The sequence below is a fragment of the Pelophylax lessonae genome (genome assembly GCF_965119305.1).
Source record: "Pelophylax lessonae genome assembly, chromosome: 3".
NCBI lineage: Eukaryota > Metazoa > Chordata > Amphibia > Anura > Ranidae > Pelophylax > Pelophylax lessonae.
In genome coordinates this window covers 581,028,665-581,053,315 of record NC_138770.1, presented here as the reverse complement: position 1 = coordinate 581,053,315, position 24,651 = coordinate 581,028,665, and positions in this window count along the sequence as shown.

The following is a 24,651-nucleotide window of genomic DNA, read 5'->3' as shown; positions in this document are numbered from 1 at the left end:
TCACAAAAAGGTAATACTATTCTCAAATCAGACATTCCTATTAAAACAGATTCCATCCCATGCAGAGGTATAGACCTAAAACTACTGGATGCTAGTTTCTTTTGGGACACTGCTGCACACCTTTCTAATAAATGCCTGTCTTTTCACGCTGGGTCCATATATATGCGATACGGAAACCAGCATGATTCCTGTGCGGGTTCCTGCATCGCATGTCTCTCGCTTGCGAGTTCACACTGCCCTATGCAAACTGCTGCGGATGTCAATACAAAGTTAATGAAACCCCCAGATCGGTTCACAGACCGCTGTGCGGACTTTGAAATGGCGCAGGAATCGGATTGCATAGATGTGAACACCCATGCGATCTGGTTCCAGTAAGGACCAAAAAAGGATCCTGCACCATTTTGATCTGAATGCAATGCAAATTCAGCCATACAATACAGTATGTATGGCTGAATTTGCATCACATAGACATTGCATGTGATCTGCACAGCAATGCGGTGCAAATCACATGCAATGTCTGACATCACAATAGTGTGAGCCCAGCCTCACCTCAAGCCTCTTTGTGCTATCAAAGGCAGCAAGATAATGTGCTTATCACACATTGGTGCACACAGGTTTATTATACCATATCTTAGTGGTATTTGTGTGTATGGTGAGTGTTATTAGTATTGTTAGGGATAGGTATACAGTACATATTGCTGATGCCTAGGTCACATTGTCAGAAGAGTATAGTTACACTCTTGACAGATGGTATAAATATGAATAAATAAATTATTAAAATAACATTTCACATGTGGTTGCATTAGTGTTTTATTTACTAGAAAGAACCTTAAAAGAAGCTTATACAGTATATTTAATTCAAAATAAAAAGCATAGTTAGGAAATACAATGGAAAATACTTATCTTTGTTATCAGATATTGTTATGTGTATCATCTAACAGCTTCAATGATGGGAAGAACATTACAAGCTGCTTTCTCTTTCCTTTCTTTGGTTCTTTTTTCAACTTTCATAATTCATTAAGACTTTATATACAGCATCAATGACAGTAAAGCATTTGCTGCAATTCCAACTATTGGATTTTTATTTATCCACCGGCATTGGCTAAATGCATGTCCCGAGATGACCATTCTGGCTTAGGACCCTCCTATAAGGATCAGGTGGTGGTGACCAATAGAATCACACCTGCACATCAGATTTCCCTGCAGTGTCTGTGGGAACATTTAGGGTCCTTTACACGGGCTTTCCGATCAGGTCCGCCTGTCAGTTTTTTAGGCAGACCTGATCGGATGCTCCATGCACCCCTATGGAGCTGCAGATGTCAGCGGTGACATATCCTCTGACACCCGCTGCTATCCAATCCGATCCTGTCCATCAAATCCAGACGTATGGTGATCCTATTTTTCATCCGTCTGGAGGATCGGATCTGATGGGATGAAACCAGACAGGCGGTCCGTTTTCATCTGATCTCCCATAGAGGAGAGCAAGGATCTGACAGGTCCCTCTCAGCACAAGGACCGGAGACGGAGCTGTCATCTGCCTGCTCAGTAGGGATCGGCGGATTGATCCCCCCCCATCTGAGCAAAATGGAGTCCGCCGGGTGGAAACCCAGCATGAAAGGATCCTTAGACTTTTAACCGCTTGCCGACTGCCTCACCTAGAAATATGTTGGCAGAGTGCCTCTCCTTCGCCAGATCACATATCTAGTATGTGATCCGACATTTCCAGGTAGGGGGCACGTGCATTCCGGCTGCGCTGTGATTAGTCACAGAAAAAGCTGATCAGCTGGTGCCAGCCAGTGATTGACCACTGACACATACTGATCGGCGAAGAGGAGGCAGGACAGAGCTCGGTCAAAGAAAGCTCTATTTGTGGGGGAAAAAAGGATATACATTCTATTTAGGTATAGTGTTGCATGACCGCGCAATTGTCAGTTAAAGTAACACAGTGCCATATAGCAAAAAATGGCCTGGTCATGAAGGGAGGAAATCTTCCGGAGGTCAAGTGGTTAATATTTTTTTTTGTAAAAGGTGAACTTAAACTTTAAAACCTTACAGAAGTTGTAACCTTTCATCAGTCTGTCTAAAAACTGAAAAACAGGGCTGGAGTTGGGGCATAGGCTCCCTCTAGTGGATACATTTCAAATCTTATTGTAAAAAGTGAATGTCACATTAAATACAAAGAATTAACTGGGAAAGTCACCCTGTACTGCAAATCACCCCAAGCTGAATTCGGCCTGGCATGCTGCATTCATGTTCAAAATAATTATAATAGGATGGATTTGTACCAGGTGAATGTGCCAATGCCAGTGATCAATTATAAAGTGTCAGAAGCACAGTGAGTTGTCAATTTTCCTTAAAAGTGATAGAACTATGTTTATACAGTTTTGGCACAGGGAGTTAACTGTTTTTTTTTTTTTACAAATGGTAAAGTAAAAACAGCAAGCTCGTTCCCTCCCAGAACTAACCAGCCTGGCACACCAAGCATACAGTACCCATAACAAGAGGCAACCAGTATTCTGCCGTCTTGCTATATTGATACCAGTCTACATGTCCTTCAAAAGGGAAGTCCTCTTTTTCTCCTAGATTTGGTGTTTTTGGTCGTCTTGATTGGCCAGTTCTGTATGATGAAACTTCTGTGTAAATGCTCCTTGGCACCAAGGTATGCAGAGATTGTAGATTTTAAACTGTGAGTTCTCATGAGCAAGCCCTCTAAATTCTCTTTTATTGCAACTGTACTGCCTCGCTGTGCAAACCGTTGGTGCTATACGAGGTGTGTCTAAAAAGTTTGATGAATGTTATCAGAAAACAACACAGAAGATACAAACAAATGACCTTTATTGACCTTCAAAATAATCACCATCCTTCACAACACACTTTTGGCAACATTCATAAAGCCTTTGGAAACTGTCAGCAAATCCTCTTAACCTCCCTGGCGGTATGATTCTTTTTTGGATTTTAGGTGCTGAAAGCGGTACTATTATTTTGCATGTAATTCTTGTGAATGAGCAGCCCAAACCAACTGTATACATTTATTATATATATATAGATATATAGATATATATATGTATACATATATTATATATGTATACATATATATATATATATATATATATATATACGTATATATATATATATATGTATATACATAAAAAGTACAGTAAAACTGCAGGAAAGGGCACTGGGGGGCAAACTAATGTGATTTTTTTTATTTTGAATTGTATCAGTGTGTTTGGTGTGTTTTACATTTGACCACCGGTTCCACACCCCTGCGAACGTCACGTCGCAGGAGACGGAAGCAGGGGCACGGAGAGCATTGGGAGGAAGAACCGTCGCTAGACACCGCCGGGACATATCGCTGGATCCCGTTGACAAGGTAAGTAACTCTGCTTACAGGATCCAGCGATGCTTCTGGCGGTACCCCGAGTGTGGCTCGGGGTCACCGCTTTTGGCTCTGAAATTTCACCCCGAGCCAGGCTCGGGAATACCGCTAAGAAGGTTAAGGAATTGATCGCAGAACTGCTGTCACGCATTTTTTTGATTACCGCCACATCCACAAAATGTGTGGCTTTCATGACACTTTTCAGGTGGGGAAACAGAAAATTCCACAGGTGCCAGATCAGCGGAGTACGGTGGATGATCAAGAACAAGTACGCCGTGCTGAGCCATGGATTGGCGCACACAGATCGCAGAGTGTGCAGTTGCGTTATTATGCATCCACATACACTGTCCAGTCCTGTGCAATCCTGGCCAAACATGGTGGACCGTTTCAAAACCTCCTCATAGAATGCAACAGTCACAGTTTGACACATGGGAACTAATTCCTTATGGATAATGCCATAGTTGCCGAAGAAGGCGAACAACATTGTCTTGACCTTGGACTTTTGCAGGTGACTCTTTTTGGGTCACGGGGAAGACTGCGAAAGCCATTCCATCGATTGCTGCTTGGATTCTAAATCGAACTGTTGGTGGGATCAGTGGCAGCGGTGGTGGTGGTGAGGGTGGGTGGGATCAGTTGCAGGGGTGGTGGTGGTGCGGGTGGTGGGATCATTCTCAGGGGTGGTGGTGGTGAGGGGGTGGGATCAGTGGCAGGGGTGGTGGTGGTGAGGGGGTGGGATCAGTGGCAGGGGTGGTGGTGGTGAGGGGGGTGGGATCAGTGGCAGGGGTGGTGGTGGTGAGGAGGGTGGGATCAGTGGCAGGGGTGGTGGTGGTGAGGGGGTGGGATCAGTGGTAGGGGTGGTGAGGGGGGTGGGATCAGTGGCAGGGGTGGTGGTGGTGAGGGGGTGGGATCAGTGGCAGGGTTGATGGTGGTGAGGGGGGTGGGATCAGTGGCAGCTATAGTGGTGAGGGGGGGATCAGTGGTAGTGGTGATGGGGGGGTGCCACCCTCCCCACCAACCCCCCCATCCTATGGGATAAGATCTGTGGGGGTGGTGGGATCAGCAGGGGGCTGTTTTTTCTGATGTGGGAGTCTCCCAGCAGAGAGCAGAGCTCCTCCCCTTCCCTGCATTGGTCGTCAGCTGATCAGCTGACTTTCTGCTTCCGCCTTCAGCTTCTCTCTCTGCAGCTATGGGCGGAGAGGATAGGCGGTCTGCAGTGACACTGCTCAGCCTCCCCTTAGCAGCGAGCAGACAACGGTGGCCACCCCCCCAATCACACAGTGGTGGAACTTGTGGGCGGGCAGGACTTGAATGCGGGCGAGCGGAACTTGCGGGCAGGCCCTCTGCCCTCAAAGCGGCCCCAGGGCAGTCGGCCTACCAGGAAATTTCCCGGCATCCCGGTCGGCCAGTCCGGCCCTGGGTAGGTGTACCTTACTGCAGAAGAGATTTTGCATATCTCTTCTACAATAAAGATTCTGCCTGCTCACAGTAAATAACAGCAAGACTTCTACTTTAATATTACATCATACAACTAAAATCTACACTCTTCGAACTCCTTTCAATTTCCTTCATCACGGCTAACTCTGACCTCCAATAAAGAGGAGCTCCATGCTCCTTTAGAAAAAATTAGGTGCGCAGCTAAAAAAACTGTAGCTGCGCCGCCATCTCCCTACTGCGAATGCACAAAGCATGCTGTGCTCTGTGAATGGACCGGCTTGGGAGGAGGAAGGGGGGGGGGGGCAAACTCCTGACTTAGTTCACCACTTCGAACTGAGCCCGAAGTGAGAGCTGGTACTGGTCAAAACCAGATACCCGCTCCCCCCAAAAGGTGCCAAATGTGGCAGCAGAGGGGAGGAGTAGGCAGATAAGTGGAGCTTCCCCTTTTGGGTGGAGCCCTGCTTTAACATATAACGTATACTGTCCCTACCATAGAGGGGAGGGCTGTCATTCAAGCTGCATCTATGTGCAAAAAGGAATTGCAAAGTCAAAAAATAGAAAAATACAAGTGCACTAAAACATATAATGCAATGAAATCCATAACTGTGTAAAGAGACTAGAAAAAAGACTCAAAGGTAGATACAAACAGTGCCTTGAAAAAGTATTTACACCCCTTGAAATTTTCCACATTTTGTCATGTTACAACCAAAAACGTAAATGTTAACTTGATGTCTGACCATTTCTTTTGCCAAGTTTCAGCTGCTATTACTTGTTTATAATGTGAATGAATCAAATATGCCTTGCCACTTTCCGTAAGATTGTTATTTTACATATAATGTGAAACATGCAATTTCATGGTTGTTACTTTCATTACTCTTCAATAAACTTGTTGGAAAAAAAAAAACCCGTAAATGTATTTTATTAGGACTTTATGTGATAGACCAGTGGTCTCCAAACTTTCTAAACAAAGGGCCAGTTTACCAGCTTCAGACTTGAGGGGGGCTTGACATTGGCAAGTAGGAGTAGAAAATGCACAAATATCAGTGTAAGTAGGCAATTTCTATGGCTTGTTGGTCACTAGGAGTAAATAAATTACACAGTGCCTGTGGTCAGTGAGAGAAATAAATTACACAGTGCCTATGGTCAGTGGGAGAAATAAATTACACAGTGCTTGTGGTCAGTGGAAGTAATAAATTACACAGTGCCTGTGGTCAGTGGGAGGAGAAATAATGCCCCATCATTGGTATTTGTGGAAGGAATAGTGCGCCATTATTGGCATCAGTGGGAGGACAAGTGCCCTGATAATTGGTGTCAGTTGGAGGAATGTTTTCCCGCTCTTAGTGTCAGTGGACAGAATAGCACATCATGTTGGTGTCACTGGGAGGAATAGTGCCTCATTACCAATGAGACTAACAGTGCCCCAATGGCTGGATAAAGGTATGCAAAGGGCCACATCCGGTCCGCGGGCCACTGTTTAGAGACCACTGTAATAGACCAACACAAAGTGTTACATAATTGTCAAGTGAAAGGAAAATGGTAATTGGTTTTAAATTTTTTTTACAAATATCTGAAAAGTGTTGCATGCATTTGTATTCAGCCCCATTTAGTCAATAATTTTGTAGAACCACCCTTCGCTGCAATTGTAGTTGCAAGTCTTTTTGGGTATGTCTTTGCCAGCTTTGCACATCTAGAGAGTGACATTTTTGCCCATTCTTCTTTGCAAAACAGCATAAGCTCTGTCAGATTGGATGGAAAGCGTCTTTGAGCAGTAATTTTCAAGTCTTGCCACAGATTCTCAATTGGATTTAGGACTTTGACTGGACTTTGACTGGGCGATTCTAACATATAAATATGCTTAACCACGTCATTATAGCTGATCTGTCAGCGACAGCTTCTGTGTGAAGGTGTGTGCAGGGGAGGCAGCCAACAACGGAAGCCCCATAGTAACTGTATGGGTGACACTATACTACCAAAAGTATTGGGACGTCTACCTTTACACACACATGAACTTTAATGGCATTCCAGTCTTAGTCGGTAGGGTTCAAGATTGAGTTTTCTTACCCTTTGCAACTATAACAGCTTTACTTCTTCTGGAAAGGCAGTCCACAAGATTTAGGAGTGTGTCTATGGGAATGTTTAACCCTTCCTCCAGAAGCACATTTGTGAGGTCAGGCACTGATGTGAGATGAGAAGGCCTGGCTCGCAACAATTGTGGTATTAGCTCCACCCTTCCAAGGAGTCCTTGTGTGTTGCAAGGGACCTGAGAGGTGTGCATGTCTGCATTGTGCTGTCCAGGACAGGATAGACAGTGGCCCCAGACTGAAAGAGACAGCGCAGCAGGGAGCTGCAAAGTCCTCTGCGAGTACAAGACATCAGTCCTGCTCGGCAGCCTGTTAAAGTTGGTCTTTCTGATGCATTTTTGGTTCTCAACCCCTTTGTCAGAAGCTCCAGAATCACAAAGGTGGACTATTTGAGTCTCATCGGGTGCAACTAGATCTTGCCAAGATTAAGAATCAGACCGCTGTGGAATTCACTCCTCTTCCAACATGCTTACAGCAGTCCACTTGTCAGCATTGCATGACCTCTGTTCCTTCTTTCAACTGCAGCTGGTGTCATGTACTACAAAGATGTTCCAGTGGCTTTGATCAACACTGGTAGGACTGGCTAACTTATGGATGTGATCAAGAATCCCAAATTTTATCCTGTGATGAGTACACCAATTCTTACACAGTGGCTAATACCTCCAAACCTCCAAGAACAAAAGACGCTTTGTCAATTCCAACATGTCCCATGAGCCTCACCAGAGAAGAATAAGCAGCTCCTCTAATGGCCCTTTAAAAGGATTGGAAGATCAGCCATATTCATTGATTACCATATACATACCTATAAGGGATATCTTGTATGACCAATCCACCCCCTTTGTCTGCTTTTCTAATGATAATATTATCATTGTTCCTAATGCTATTTAAAATGTTTTTTTATTCCTTCTGGGATATCCACTATTCTTCTCTCGAATGTGTTCTTGCTCCTACTCCTCTGGTTGCTACAAATCTTTTAGCCCTTCACACAGCACACAGGAACAGGGCTGAGGCTGAGGCTGCAAATACCACTCCATAAAAGGTAGGTATGTGGTTCCCCTTCGCCCAATGGGGAAAAAGGTGGATTTGGGCTTGAATTGGGTGTGGATAATATCCCTGTGCTCCTGTGCACAGAGAAGCACATCCATTTCAAGTTCATGTGCAACATCTTCACAAGCTCCTTCCTGCAATAGATCCTCTAGGAAGGAAAGTGTCTTACCCTCATGGATTAGACTAAAGTGTTGCTGTCCCTCTGATTGGGAACTGCTAGCTGGGGGTGCTGTTTCTTAGAGGGCGTGATATCTCTTTACAGTGAGGTTTCGGATATATTTGTTGAGATCTACAAACAGCTCAAAAAGATTAGGGGGATTCTTGGGTGCAAAGCTTAGACCTTTTCGCAATAAGTCTAACTTGGTATCCGAAAACACAGAGCTAGACAAATTGTATATTTTTATAGTAAAGTATGATGGTATTACCTTCTCCCTCTTTTTGCTGTTCCTTCCTACTCTCTTGCCCCTTTCCTCTTCCTCCTTCTCTCTTTCTCCCCTGATTTAATTGTGATGTGGGTCTGTTGGGGGAGGTCGTTGCGGGAGTTGTTACCACTGCGGGTCCCATCCCTAAAAAAAGGAGGTGAATGTGGGGGTTGGGCTGGCAATACGATTAGTAGGGTACTACTGGCCAACCTGGTGTTAGTTGGATTTTTATTTTGAATATTCTTTTTTCCATTAGTATCCTCCTCTTGTCTATATACCCTATTGTGGGCTTTCCCCAGTGGGCTATCTTGTATTTTATTTGTCCAAGGGGGATTATGTGGAGCTGGGGATTCAGAATGGGCACCCTGATGTTGGATCTTAGGGGTATGATGTGGGGCTGAGATATTCTTATTAGTGGCAGCTGGGTTATTAAAACTTTGGGGAACATTTGTGATGTCTCGTGTCTCCGTGTTTTTGGTCCTCTCATTCCACCATTCCATCTTGCTTACCCCTATTTTTCCTATGTCTTTTCAGAGGTTTGAAAGCATGGTGGTGTTCTACGTCGCCTCCCCTCCCACCCACCCGATTGAATGTGATTATTCCTTTCTTTTTTCCAATTAAACTCCCGACCATGCTGGTAGTCCAGTCTGTCTCTTTCAAATTTCCCCGTTTTTCTACTAATGAGTTCTGTTTCAAAACTGATCATCTGATCATTTACTTTTGCATCCCAGGAGTTAAAAAACTCTAAGTCTGTATGAGTAGCTAATTCTTCCTGCAGCGTTTTGAGATCTGTTCTTATTAGGGATAGATTTCTTTCTCTTTGGGTGATGATGGATTTAGGAAGAAATTTATTGCTTTCTTTTATCTTATTCTTCCAATCTGATTTTAAGATCGTCGTCTAACCATTGTGGGAGATTAGCTCTGTGGCGGGCGTGGATGACCCCTTTGGGGGGTGCGTTTACACAGGGAGATAGCCGAGAAGTGGTTGCAAACAACAGTTTGGTTTATTCTTGCAGTTTACTTCACACAAGTGCAAGCCTCAAAACAGCAAAATAAAAATAAAACACAAAATAAATCCTTGCCACTGTGGGCGGCTACCTTCTCACACACAGGAACCTATCTAATGAAGTCTGTCCCCAACCTACTGTTGGGCAGACTTGGCTGATCATACAGCAGACTCTCAATAGTCCATGTTTTATCTATTCACACAACAAATGTCCATTGAACCTGTCCCTTTGTTTGTCTCTTCACATAGCAACCATTCCTTTGCTTGGCTCTTCATATAGCAAACAGTTCATTTATTTCTTCCACATAGAAATAGTTCCTTTTCTCACCTTGAGAAGTCTTCACACTTTTTTACCCTCCTCAGCGCCCATCGCTTCAGGAGGTCTTCCCCATGCTCACACAGCTTTCAGGGGGCATTCCTTCTCCCCTGCCCACATGGCGTCGGGAGGCACACATCTGACTGTCCTCCTCTCCCCAGCTTCACACAGCGTCAGCAGGCAGCAATCAATCGACTTCCTCTGGACCAATTATAGAAGCCTTCATTTCCTCATTCTGAACAGCTGAAGTCTGCTCAAGGTCCTTAGACAGTTCTGGCTACCTTTGCAGCCTACACCCTAGAGTAATTGGTGAATTTTCTAAACCAGGTGGAAATGTATCTCCTGTCTGTGACTACATCCACAGATTTACCTGACTTCCTGTCACACCATATACACTGTTTGGTCAGCCAAAGTCCCAGAGGGATTCTGTCTACTTCTAAATATTTTTCTAGCAGCAGTATATCCCACCACTGGGTGACTTATTTTTCTAAAATAGGCTTAAGTCTATAAAATAAAGACACCATTTTGTCTTCTCTGGTGAGTAAGTTAGGACTGTCTTTTGGAACTTAATTTTTTTCTTTTTGTTGTTCATAAAAGTCTATGCTGTTCGTAAAACCTTTTGCCAGGGATGTTCGCCTTAATTCCCTTTCTTCTATTGACAGCACCATATTGCACAGTTCCAAAATTAATAAATAACAGCACCGTCTCTCCCAATCTCATATGGGCCACAGTTCCTTTCAGCAGCTGGAGTCCCCTTATCGATTCTTGAAACAGTCACACACAATGCCTCCTGTGATTTTTAGCCTCAGCCCTGTTCCTGTGTGCTGTGTGAAGGAGTGACCATACTCTCCAATTAGCTCTCAGAGCTCTCCCTTACTTAGCTCTGTAGTGTGTCATTTCAGCTCCCTGCCCCTTTCTTTCTAACAGCTCAGGCAAGCTTTATAAATTCTGGACTTTGAATGGATATAGAGAAGAGAAGACTGCGGATAAACAGGTACAACGTGTATAGGTGGATTTGTTTAATCTCTGTGTACCACCTTAGGCTGGTCACTTCATTGGGTATTGAAAATTTTATTGAAACGTCAGATGACATTCATTCAGTTTTATTTCTGGCAGTGTGGTGCACCGAAAAAGTACTGCATACAGTACTTTTCTCATTCATTTATTGAACAACACAGCAAATTTTCACGATGGACCAGTTTAATTTTGCCACCTACAGGAACAGGACGTGAGGGGCAAACAAAGCTAAAACTACACCCAAGGGGTGGCCCACTGCTGGCGGCCAAACCCTTCATCTGCAAAACAGAGCTCAGTTTTTTGCTTAGCGTCTATGGAATAAGGACCTACAACTTTTTTCTCCTTTTCTTTTTTGCATTTTTTGTTGCCTCTTGATAGACTTTGTTCCAGTTGATGAAATATTTTTGTCCTCCATATCTTCCCTGCTACACAGCGGAAGGGAGCAACATACTGTTTGGAGTTAACCATTGAGAGGGTAAAAGCACGTTTGACCTACTGTTGGCTCAGTTGTCATATTCTTCTGGAGGTGAACGGCCACTCACTAATTTGATGAAGGTGTTTTGGTAAAATAGGTGTTATCGCATGAAGATATTTTTGTCATTTGATACACGGTAGTTGCGTTGCACTATATATGTTTATGCTGTATAGTGTTTGTCACTATTAAAGGGGTAGCAACCTAATTTCACAGATTATCGATTTATAGTGAGAGGAGTTGGGGCCCCTCATATTTCACTCACTATATACAGGTGCATCTCATAAAATTAGAATATTATCAAAAAGTTAATTTTATTTTAGTATTTCAATTCAAAAAGCAAAACTAATATTTGATATAGATGCGTTACACACAAAGGTATATATTTCAAGCATTTCTTTTTTTTTTAATTCTAATGATTATGGTTTACAGCTAGTGAAAAAACAAAATTTAGTATCTCAGAAAAGTAGAATATTACAAAGGACCAAAAAAAAAGTATTTTTAATACAGAAATGTTGGCTTACTGAAAAGTATGTCCATGTATAGTATAGTATACACTCAATACTTGGTCAGGGCCCCTTTTGCATGAATTACTGCATCAATGGCGTGGCATGGAGGTGATCAGCCTGTGGCACTACTCAGGTGTTATGGAAGCCCAGGTTGCTTTGATAGTGGCCTTCAGCTCATCTAGCTCAAGCACTGAGTGCATACATTTCTGTACATGAACATGCTTTACAGTAGGCCCACATTTCTGTATTAAAAATCCTTTTTTTTTTTTCATTGGTCTTATGTAATTATCACATTTTCTGAGATACTCAGTGTGGGTTTTTTACTAGCTGTAAGCCAAAATCAAAATTAAAAGAAAGAAATGCTTGAAATATATCACTCTGTCTGTAACGCATCTATATAAAATGAGTTTCACTTTTTGAATTTAATTACTGAAATAAATTAACTTTTTGATATTCTAATTTTATGAGATGCACCTGTATGTTTGTTTTTCACGTTTGAAGGTATTGTGGAATTGCCTTAAGTGTCTAGCTCTGCAACCACTATTATTGGATGTTATAACTGTCACATCTCTTCCACATAGAAAAGGGGGATCAGCATAGATAGCTGGCCCTGGTTTGCCGACCTGCGGGTCTCCAGCTCCCCCACCTGTTCTGTGAAATCCTGCGGGGAGTGGGTGGTTCTCACACACCTCTGTATCGTGGAGGTATCCGCTTTTATCGCAGCAGGGTTTGGGACCTGGCACTCTCACAAACGGAGAGCCCTGAATTTCACACTATGACCCCCCTGTGGTTTTACAGACATCTCCCTGAACTTTTACATTATCCTGACTCGGAGTTGTGGCTATCGCCAGGCATATACCTATTTTCGCACTTGGTACTTGATAGTGCCATCAAAACCTTTGCTCACCTCCAGGAGGAGTACCATCTCCCTGACTCTATGCTATTCCACTACTTTCAGGTCAGACACGCACTTGGTGCACAGTTCTCTGGTCATCCACCCCGGCTGTCCTCGTTGGACTTCCTGGAGGTGATTGGAGGGCAGGACCACCAGGGACTAATTTCCATACTTTATGACATGTTGGGAGTAACCTCAGTGACCACTCTTGCTCATGGTCTTCGGATTGCATGGGAAGAGGATGTGGGGGAGTTGGATGAGGATGATTTGAGCGATGCCCTGGAGACTTGTACTCAGGTGTCCCCGAAGCTCTTTGATAGGCTGACCCAGGTGTATATTACACACAGAACATACCTCACTCCTGAGTGTATGGCCAGGATCGACCCGACTAAACCCTCTGTTTGCCCTAGATGTCTCCTGTCCCCTGGCACCTTTGGCCACCTCTTACGGCACTGCCCCCGAGTACAGGGCTACTGGGCACAGGTGGTCCAGTTTCTCCATGATAATATGGGTTCCCCGGTCACCCTGGACCCGAAGATATGCCTCTTGGGGATTTCCCCTGATGAGGAATTGTACAAATACACAATTAGGTTCCTTCATGAGTCACTGTTTACTGCTAGGAAGTTGATTGCCTGAATGTGGATCCAGTCTTCCCCTCCTACCTTGACTGCCTGGATATCTGACATCAATGCCACTCTCCCTTATAAGAAGGTTATTTACATTAATAGAGGTTGCCCGACCCGTTATCACAAGATCTGGGATAGGTGGCTGGGGGCCTCGAGTGTACGTGTACACCTTGAGGCTTCCTTCCATTGCCGGGTTTGCTGATTTATGTTTTGCTGCCTGCCTGCTTTTCTTATTTATTTTGTACGTATTGCTGGTGCCACCCTCTGCACCCATTTGTTTGTTCCGCATGCTCTTACTTGACACTGATTGGGTTATAATTTTTTTCTTTGTGGATTATGTATCTTTAACTGTGCATACCTGTTGTGCCTATACTTATTGTTACTTTTTTTGTATAGTGCTTGACTCAATAAACATTGTTTGTTAAAAAAAAATATTGTATGTTATATTATGCATAAGAATTTTCACAATTCTTTTTACTGTGACTACGCAGATTGTTTTACACTTTTTTGGCTTCCCTTTTGGACAGGTATCGGCACCATATGTCTTCAAGTTTCTGGCTCCAGTCTTGGCTCTTCGATTATCGATTGTGGGTTATCTTAACGACCTGCTCCTGTGAGAACAGTCTGCATCAGACTTGGAACATGATCTGTCTACCAAGATCAAAACTCATGAGGATCCCGGATGGAGTCTGAATCTTTTCAGGCCAGTCCTGAATAAGGGGTGGGGAAAATAACCCAAGGCTAAACATAAGAGCCCTTAACCAGGACACAAGAGCCTTAACCGGGTCACAGGAGCCCTGTCTAAAAAACAAAAGTTTAAAGAAAAACACCCCTCAAGAGGGAACAGCCCCTCTTAAACAGAAGCCTGAAAAATTTGCGGCCAAAAGAAACATCCGCAGATGCTAAAGTATCTACCTTATAGAATTTTGTGAAGGTATGCACCGACGACCAAGTGGCCGCCTTGCAAACTTAAGATATTAATGCCTGAGGATGGAAGGCCCAAGAAGCACTCAGTGCTACTGAGTAGAATGAGCTGTGACAGGGAAAGGTGGAACCTGACCTTTAATGGAATAGGACTGAGTCACTGTCTGTCTGATCCTTCTGGAGATGGTAGCCCAATAAGCGGCCAGACCTTTTCTTGGTCCGTCCATAACCACAACAAAAAAGTGAGTCTGACCTCCGAAAGGACTCAGTAGCTGCCAGATACATCTGAATCACACAAACCACATCCAAGGTATGCAAAGTGAATTCCTTGGGATGAGCTGGCTTAGGACACAAGGAAGGCAACACAATGTCCTCATTTAAATGGAAGTCAGAGACAACTTTGGGCAGAAATGATGGACAGGGACGAAGAACCACTTTATCCATATGAACTACTTAATAGGGACTGCAACAGGATAATGCCGCCAATTCCGATACCCTGCGAGTCGAGGTAATAGCCACCAAGAATGTCACTTTCTGGGATAACGTAGGCAAGCGAATCTCCTGAATATTCTCAAATGGAGGTTTCTGGAGAACCAAAAGTACTAAATTTAAATCCCATGGCGGCAAAAGAGACCGTACAGGTGGAGCCACATATCAAGCCCCCTCAATGAAGGTATAAACTAAAGTGTGCGTGGCTAGGGATCGCTGAAAAAAGATTGCCAGGGCAGACACTTGGTCCTTAATGGTACTCAAGGTCAACTTCTGATCAATGCCCTGTTGAAGAAAGGTTAAGATCCAAAGCACAGAAAAGGATCGAGGATGAGCGCCAATCGACTCACACAAAGAAATGTACGCTTTCCACGTACAATGGTATATCTTGCTGGAAGATGACTTCCTTGCCTTCACCATGGTAGGGATCACTGATCCAGACAGACCTCTATCCCTCAGTACCTGACTGGCTAAGCCATTAAAACCAGCGACTGTAAAGCAGGATGGTAGATCAGCCCTTGAGACAACTGCTCTTCTCTGAGATGAAGCCCCCAAGGGACATTTATGGCCACCAGACTGATTGGAAGATCCTCACCCTTGATTCCTTGCAGAAATTGCAGAAGAAGCCTGAGCCAAAGATGATACTGGCCTTACCATGGCCCTTGGACGCCTGCAGTGTCTGTTGAGGAACCCGTAATCTCGCCACAAACCTCAGTATCATCCTGTGGAGAAGAACCTGCTAAAAGAGCTGCATGTAGGACTGTGCAAACAGAACTGTCTTGAAGGTGGATACCACCAGACTCAGAACCTGTATGCAAAATGGGAGAGAGGACTATCTCTGTGACGGAGGCTGGTGAATCACAGCCTGTTGTTCCTGAAGTTTGTCTAGAGGAAGGACCACCCTGGTCAGAATTAGAATCAGACCTAGATAAATCAATTTTCTGGACAGGTAAGTAAGGACCTTAGGTAGTTCGGATATCACCTGTACCTTTGCAGGAATTAAATTCGCACAAGCAGACTCAGGACCTAAAAAACCTGAAAAGGACAAGCTTTGTCCCCCTTTCTGGGTACCCCCAAAAGAATCCTTTTGTGGATCCCCTTGACGCTCATGAAGGAGGTCCACGAGGCCGGAAGCCAGCGAAGATTTCCCCCCACCCCAATAATGGGCGAGGGCAGACCTTCATGCTGAAGGGGTCTTGTCTGCGGGCCTGGAGAAGATGGCTCTAGGCTTACCAGAACAAGCATGCTTGGAATCTCCCGGGGAAGATTTGAAAGACTTATTTCCCTTATTCTCTGTCCCAGAAGCACTAAATAATTTTCTATGTACTAAGGAGGGGGGGGGGGGCCCATCTGCGACAAGGCTCCTTCCCTTTCCTAGGCTATGGCAGGAAGGTACTCTTCCCCCCCCCCCCCCCGTGAAACCCTTAATGATGTCATCCAGGGTAGCCCCAAACAGGCGATCGCCTTGAAAGTTTGGGCAGCTGTATCCAAATCAGCATCACAAATAAACTGCAGCCCATGGACCAACTGGTCTGCTATATCAACATAAGCAGCGAGGACCTGCTCATCCCCCAGGCCCTGGTGTAAAAGCTTGGCCCATTCAGTTAGGGTCTGAGACACCAGGGCCGAAGCAAAGACTGGCCACAATGTCAAACCAGCCATAGTTTACATGCTGCGTGCCACAGCCTCCACTTTTCTGTCAGCTGTGTCCTTAACCCCTTCGAGCCTAAGCCTTTTTCTGACATTTGTTGCTTACAAGTTAAAATCAGTATTTTTTTGCTAGAAAATTACTTAGAACCCCCAAACATTATATATATATTTTTAGCAGAGATCCTAGAGAATAAAATGGCGATTGTTGCAATATTTTATGTCACACGGTATTTGCGCAGCGGTCTTTCAAATGCAATTTTTTGGGAAAAATTACACTTTCATGAATTAAAAAAAAAAAACAGTAAAGTTAGACCAATTTTTTTTCTATGTGAAAGATGATGTTACACCGATTAAATAGATAAATAACATATCATGCTTTAAAATTGCGCACATTTGTGGAATGGCAACATACTTTGGTACCTCCACTTTCGTGGGGGAAAAAAAAATAGCAAATAAAGAAAAAAACAATATAGCATATACAATTGCGGCACAAATCATATTGTAATTGAATGTTATTAAAAATGACCTTTCCTTTTCAATCTACAGCTGTTGTAATTTTCTGGAAATGCAATGCAATATGGCTTTGAGAAAGTAGTCTACTAGTGAGGCTACCTATAGCGCTTGCTCATATAATTAAACCTTGATAATAAATAAATATATAAATAAATGTGGCTGGGGGTCAATAAATAATCCTTAATTGATATATACCATAAATTAATATCTTAATAATAAATTAACAATACTAAGCAAGGAATTCAAATAAATAGTGATTTACATAAAAGTGTTTCTGATTCATACAATAAAGTCCATAACATGTGACTGTAGTGAGAAAGTTCAAATAAATTGGTGAGTCTCTTGTGCAAAATTATGCTTATCCACAAAAAGTGCAGGTGCTCAGTGTGGAAATTTTCCGTTCACTTTGTGATAACAGTGCAGCTCTGGTTGCTTTTCCACCGTGATAATGGTAAGAGTGGGTCACTTACCAGATGATGTGGATCTTGTATGCCTTATAGCATATATCCCCTGCAACAAAAATGTCCTTTTTGGTGAGATACTTCCAATAGGAACTTGTCTAAAGGGATGCAGACCCAGCAGCTTTCCTCATTAGAACTCTGCAGCTGCCACAGCTGACAGATAATTATGAAGCCACTCCCATTAGACCCGCTCAGCACAGAGGCACAGAGGAACAAACAATGATTTCTTCAGAATAACAAAAGGTAGGAATTTGCAACAAAGTTTGTTAAAATCCTTGTAATGTCCAGAGATCACCCAGAGTGGAATGTTTTTTTCTCAACAAAAGTGGAGTTACACTTTAAAAATCTTCATAGGTAACGTTTTAAAAAAAATCAACGGTTACCAGTTTAGAGTTATAGAGGAGGTCTTGTGCTAGATGTATTGGTCTCGCTTTTATGATCGCGGCGATACCCCACATGTGTGGTTTGAACACTGTTTTCATATGCGGGTGCAACTTGTGTGTGCGTTCGCGTTCGAGGGACAGGGCACTTTACATTTTTATTTTTTTCTTAATTATTTTATTTTATTTTTTTGATTTTTACACTATTACACGGTTCCTTCTTTGCATGGAGAAGCACTTTACCCTGTTGCCGACCACACAGCTCATATGTGCAAAGCAAGAAAGATGAGCTGCAACACCCACATGCAGCATGTTTGTGTCCATGGTGACTGAGGTTTCAATGCTGAGAGTGTGCTCACTGTGTACTCAATTTGGCAATTTGGTGCCCTCCCCCATTCTTCCTCCCGCTTTACCCCCTCCCATATGGCATACACTTTATTTGTGCTCCATTAAGCTATAGTGGTTCTGCATGCATGGCACAAGAGACGGTCAGAGACTGCAGAAATTTTACAAGAGACAGTCAGAGACTGCATGCATGGCACAAGAGACGGTTACAGACTGCAGGCATGTAACAAGAGATGGTCAGAGACTCCATACATGGCACAAGAGATGGTCAGAGACTTCATACATGGCACAAGAGATGATCAGAGACTTCTTATATGGCACACGAGATGGTCAGAGACTGTATACATGGCACAAGAGACAGCCAGAAACTGTATGCATGCAACAAGAGACAGTCAGAGACTGTATACATGCCACAAGACACAGTCAGAGACTGTATACATGCCACAAGAGACAGTCAGAGACTGCATACATGGCACAAGGGATGGTCAGAGACTGTATAAATGGCACGAGAGATGGTCAGAAACTGCTTACTTGGCACAAGAGACGGTCAGAGACTGCAGGCATGTCACAAGAGACAGTCAGAGACTGCATATATGGCACAAGAGATTGTCAGAGACAGCATACATGGCACAAGAGACAGTCAGAGACTGCAGGCGTGTCACAAAAGACAGTCAGAGACTGCAGGCATGGCACAAGGGATGGTCAGAGACTACATACATGGCAAATGGGGTGGTAAGAGATTGCACACATGGTTCACAGGGTGGTCCGAGATTGCATACATGGCATACAAGGTGGTCAGTGATTGCATACATGGCACACGGGGTGGTCAGAGATTGCATACATGGCACAAGGGGTGGTCAGAGATTGCATACATGGAACACGGGGTGGTCAGAGATTGCATACATGGCATGCGGGGTGGTCAGAGATTGCATACATGGCATGCGGGGTGGTCAGAGATTGCATATATGGCACATGGGATGGTCAGAGATTGCATACATGGCACACAGGGTGGTCAGAGATTGCATACATGGCACACGGGGTGGTCAGAGATTGCATACATGGCACACGGGGTGGTCAGAGATTGCATACATGGCACATGGGATGGTCAGAGATTGCATACATGGCACATGGGATGGTCAGAGATTACACACATGGCACATGGGATGGTCAGAGATTGCATACATGGCACATGGGATGGTCAGAGATTGCATACATGGCACATGGACATGACTGGTACAATAATATACACTTGCTTGCCTCACCTTCCACAGACATAGGAAAAATAAATCTTTGATCACTGCTGTGCTGTACACCACTTCAAACCGCGCTCCTCCTCCTGTGCCTTCTGCTGGCTTTGGCCTCTCCCCCTGGTCATACTCGGCTTCAGGCTCCTCCCCTGGCTGCCTCTGTTCTCACATGCTCTGAGACCCTAGTTCCTGACCCTCCCAGATACTGTCCAGGTAGAAGGGATTGTTTTTTGATTGATCCAGTGATCCTTCAACCTTGCTCGAGGGCTGAAGAGAAGGGGGGAGGTCTCAAGTACTTCATAGTCTCGCATTGTGCTGCTGGCTGCAGCTGGCAGAGGAGAGGATGAGGAGGAAGACTCATGCAGTCGGCAGGGCAGGGGCAGCGGAGCTGTAGTAAGGGGATGCTGCAAATGGAACAAGAGGTGAATTAAATAGCGGCCGGGGGTTGTGCGGCGCAGCCTCCTCCCGTCATTGCACTAAGCTGGGCTGAGTACAGTGCGAGCAGGGCTGGCTCCTTGTGCTTTATGTAACTCCTGGGGAGTCCCTTGCTTTGGCGCCCCCCCTATCCTGTCGCCCTCAGGCGGCCGCCTTGGTTGCCTTATGGCTGGCGCCGACCCTGAGTCATCACATGCTCGGCAAGACCCCCTCCCTCCAGACCCAGTTAAAAGTGGCAAGTGATTACATAATCTCCACTAAGCACTGGTTCACACTTTTTCATGGATGGACTCTGAATTTTTTAAAGTCAGTCCTGATTCCTTCTCCTCATTTGGAGTACTTGGGACTCATTCTAGACACCTGTTTCGAGGGTTTTCCTTCCACAGAAGAAACTTCAGAAGCGACATCATCATGCCCTTTACTTTTTCTGCAGATTGCATCCAGTCATTTTTGCATGAGAGTTCTGGGCCTTATAGTAGCTTCCTTAAAAGCGGTCGTATTTGCGCAACACCATATCAGACCTCTACAGTGAAAGATTCTGGACAAGTGGAACAGAGTTCATGGGCTGCTGGATCAGCTCATTCACCTATCACAATCAACCAAATTGTCTTTAACGTGGTGGCTTCATTTCCCCTTTCTGCTGGCCAAGGAATCATTCTGAACCCTCAGTTGCAGGTTGATTAGCACAGATGACAGTCAGTTGGGGGGGGCATTAAGGATCAACCGGACCTGATTGCCGATTCGGGTCCCTGTAGGAGATAAGCCTCTTAATCAACATCCTGAAACTCTGGTCAATCCATCGCTCTTTCTTCCATTGGATGACACTACTAGAGGGTTGCCCAATCAGAGTACAATTGGACAGTGTCATGGTGGTGGCCTACATCAATCGCAAGTCTAGTACCAGGAGCTCTTCTGCGGCTTTGAAGATGTCTTGGATTCTTAGCTGGGTGGATGTTTATGTCCTAACTCTATTGACAGTTCATATTCTGGGAGTGGACAACTGTCAATTGAACTCTCAGCCACCAGAGTCTAGACTGGGGGAATGGTTTGTGCACCATGAAGTATTTTCTCCAGATTTGTCAATTCTGTCAAAATCCAAAAATGGATTTACTTGCATCCAGACTCAACCAGAAGTTTGCTAGGTTTGTAGCCAGATGCATTGTATGCTGTAGTTGGTACTTCCTGATATACAGCGGGTAAAATCGGTATTGAACATGTCACCATTTTTCTAGGTAAACATACAGTGCCTTGAAAAAGTATTCCTACCCCTTGAAATTTTCCTCCTTCTGTCATGTTACAATCAAAAACGTAAATTTATTTTATTGGGATTTTATGTAATAGATCAGCCTTTCTCAACCTTTTCAACACAGAGGAACCCTTGAAATAAATTTCTGATCTCGGGGAACCCCTGCTAAAAACTAAAAATCTACAACTTATGACACATTGGTGTGATAGTCAGTGGAAAGAATGCTACTTACTCTTGTCATCATTGGGAAGAATTACCCCCTTACAGATAGCTAAAAGGATCAATAGTGTCATTGGGAACTTATCAGAAAAGCAGAAATTGCCCATTGCTCAAGGAACCCCTAGCAACCTCAGAAGGAGCCCTAGGGTTCCACGGAACCCTGGTTGAGAAACCCTGTAATAGACCAACACAAGTGGCACATAATTGTGAAGTAAAAGGAAAATGATGAATGGTTTTCAAATTTTTTTTACAAATAAATATCTGAAAAGTGTGGCGTGCATTTTGTATTCAGGCCCTTTTGCTTTAATACCCCTAACTAAAATCTAATGGAACCAATTGGCCTCAGAAGTCACCTAATTAGTAAATAGAGTCCACCTGTGTGTCTTGCAATCTCAGTATAAATACAGCTGTTCTGTGAAGCCTTCCGAGGTTTGTTAGAGGACCTTAGTGAACAAACAGTGTCATGAAGGACAAGGAGCACATCAGACTAGACTAGAATAGCAGCCAAGTGGCCCATGGTAACTCTGGAGGAGTTGAAGAGATCCAATGTTCAGGTGGGAGAATCTGTCCACAAAATAACTATTGGTTGTGCACTCCACAAATCTGGCCTTTATGGAAGAGTGGCAAGAAGAAAGCCATTATTGAAAGAAAGCCATAGGAATTCCTGTTTGCAGTTTGTGAGAAGCCATGTGGGGGACACAAAAAACATGTGGAAGAAGGTGCTCTGCTCCGATGAGACCAAAATTGAACTTTTAAAAGCAAAACGATATGTGTTGTGGAAAGCTAACACTGCACATCACCCTGAAAACACCATCCCCACCGTGAAACATGGTGGTGACAGCATCATGTTGTGGGGATGCTTTTCTTCCGCAAGGACAGGGACAGAGCTGACGGGAAAATGGAGGGAGCCAAATACACTCCAATCGTAGAAGAAAACCTGTAAGTCTGCAAAAGACTTTAGACTGGGGTAGAGATTCACCTTCAAGCAAGACAACAAGCCTAAACATACAGCCTGAGCTATAATGTAATGGTTTGGATCAAAGTATATTCATGTGTTAGAATGGCTCAGTCAAAGTCCAGACCTAAATCTATTTGAGAATCTGTGGCAAGGCTTGAAAATTGCTGTTCACATATGCTCTTCATCCAATCTGACAGAGCTCGAGCTATTTTGAAAAGAAGAATGGACAAAAATGTCACTCTCTAGATGTGCAAAGCTGGTAGAGACATACCCAAAAAGACTTGCAGCTGAAATTGAAGAGAAAGGTGGTTCTACAAAGTATTGGCTTGGGGGGCTGTATACAAATGCATGCCACACTTTTCAGATATTTATTTGTAAAAAAATTTGAAAACCATTTATCCTTTTTTTCCACATCACAATTATTTACCACTTTGTGTTGGTCTATCACATAAACTTCCAGTAAAATACATTTACATTTTTGGTCGTAACATGACAAAATGTGTCAGGGGTTGAAGGCAGCAGTCTGATATTAAAGGTCATTCTCCTTCCTTTTACAGAGTAGATGTGTGTGGGCGTTTCTGTGAATCTAGGCGAACGGCATGTGGGTCCCTGCACCTGGGCAGCGCTTGACATGTTTCGGAGCATGCACGGTGGAGGTCTGACGAAGGAGACGCGCATGCTCCGAAACATGTAACCGCCCATCCACCCGCATCATACCGGCTGCCTGCGTCTCTGCATAGTGGCTAGGAGCCCTATGCCGTATGCTGTATAGAGAATGCCCACATAGGAAGCAGAGTCCTGGATGTCCACTCATCAGAGCAGTGGCTCCTCAGATTCCGGATGGCATCTTGGATCACCTCAGCTCTTTTTTAACCTGCTACAGCTTGCTATTTAGTACGGTAAGTACTTTTAATCCTTTTCCTTGAAATAAAACCTGAGTTACTGCACTTAGAGGCGCCTTGCTCCTCCTTCCTTTTACACCTGTAGTCATGGCTTCACTCTCAGGTTGTCTAATAACTTTGTTCAACTTATTGTCATTTATTTGCATTGCAGGTCTGTGTTAATGCTACTAATTTAATACTGAGAATAATCATCTGTAGAGCTACAGATGATGCCCTAGGAGGAGGGCGAAACGCGTCTAGAGATTGGCTGAGCGTACCGCATCACGCATTACGTCATTTCCGGCCGGTGGAGCGCATGCTGCGAGAGCAGCAAACCATGGCGGAATACTGCACATTCTATGTCTATGTTTGTAAGTAGTTTTCTCTCATTTCAATAAATGTTTCTTCTTACGTACTTCACCATGGATGGTATTCTGTTTTAATGAGGGCCTGTTTGGACACATCGGCACCAATATTAAGGATCTCTCCCATATATGATATCTGAAAGGCTGTATCCACAAGCTGACTTGATATACTAAGTGATCTAATTATACTCACTGCTTGTCTCTCATCTACTTGTGGTAAGTAGGGAACCACACGAAGAGCACCAGCACTTTCATTCTAAGAAGTGGAGCACAGCAGCACTTTTTATTTGCACTTAAGGACACTTTATATTTTTCATAATTTTTATTTTTTATACATTTATATTTGTATTTATTGATTGCATATTTGATTGATTTGGTCATTGATTTACCACAGCACAAGGACTTTGTTGGATTTTATTAACACTATTGCTGTGCATGCGATTATTATTTATTGGCACATTTGGTATGTTGCACATTTGTAGGATATATTAATTTATCTGTGTATTCATGATATAGCAGCGCTGAATATTTTGGTTTACTCATTTCACTAAAGGCACTAGCACTTTATTTTTTCAGCGGCAGCTATAATTTATTATATTATTTATTCACCATAAGCGCAAGGACACTTACCTTTTTTACATTAATTAGGGATCGACCGATTATCTGCAATGCCGATATATCGGGGGCCGGTATGCACTTTCCCCGATATATCGGAATCGGCCCCTGAGGTTACCGATATTCCAGGAAAGTGCTGTACCGGAGTGTTGCCTGCAGCTAGAGGCATTGCCCCAGTATCGGCGTCCAAAGCCGACGGTCGGCTGTCTTGTAATGACAACCGATGCGGCCTTCCGCGGCTTGCCCGGGTTTTGATTTTGATTTGATGACCAAAATATCGGCATCGGCACAAAAAAAAAACGATATCGGTCGATCACTAGTTTTACTATCACATTTCAACAGCATGTTTGGATGCATGGTGTGATTTAGAATTGCAGCCTGTCCTGGACTATGCAATATAACTGTTAAATGTTTTAGAAGCTATATTAAATGTAAATGTGCTTTTAAAATAGTGCTTCGAGAAATGTCATCACAAAGCCCATGTAAAGTTTGTTTTAATGATTTCTGTTCTTTTTTTTTTTTTACCCTCTAACTGGTAAAGCACTGATGCCATTGCTCAGTAAATACTAAAACTAATAAAATATTTTATACCAAATTTAAAAAATATTTTTTACAAAATAACAAAATAACACCTAAAACATGACCTGAAAAAGTTTGGCTCGGTGGTGCTGACACTGCCAGTAGATCAATAAAGGTCAGAACCCTCTGTGACCCTAGGG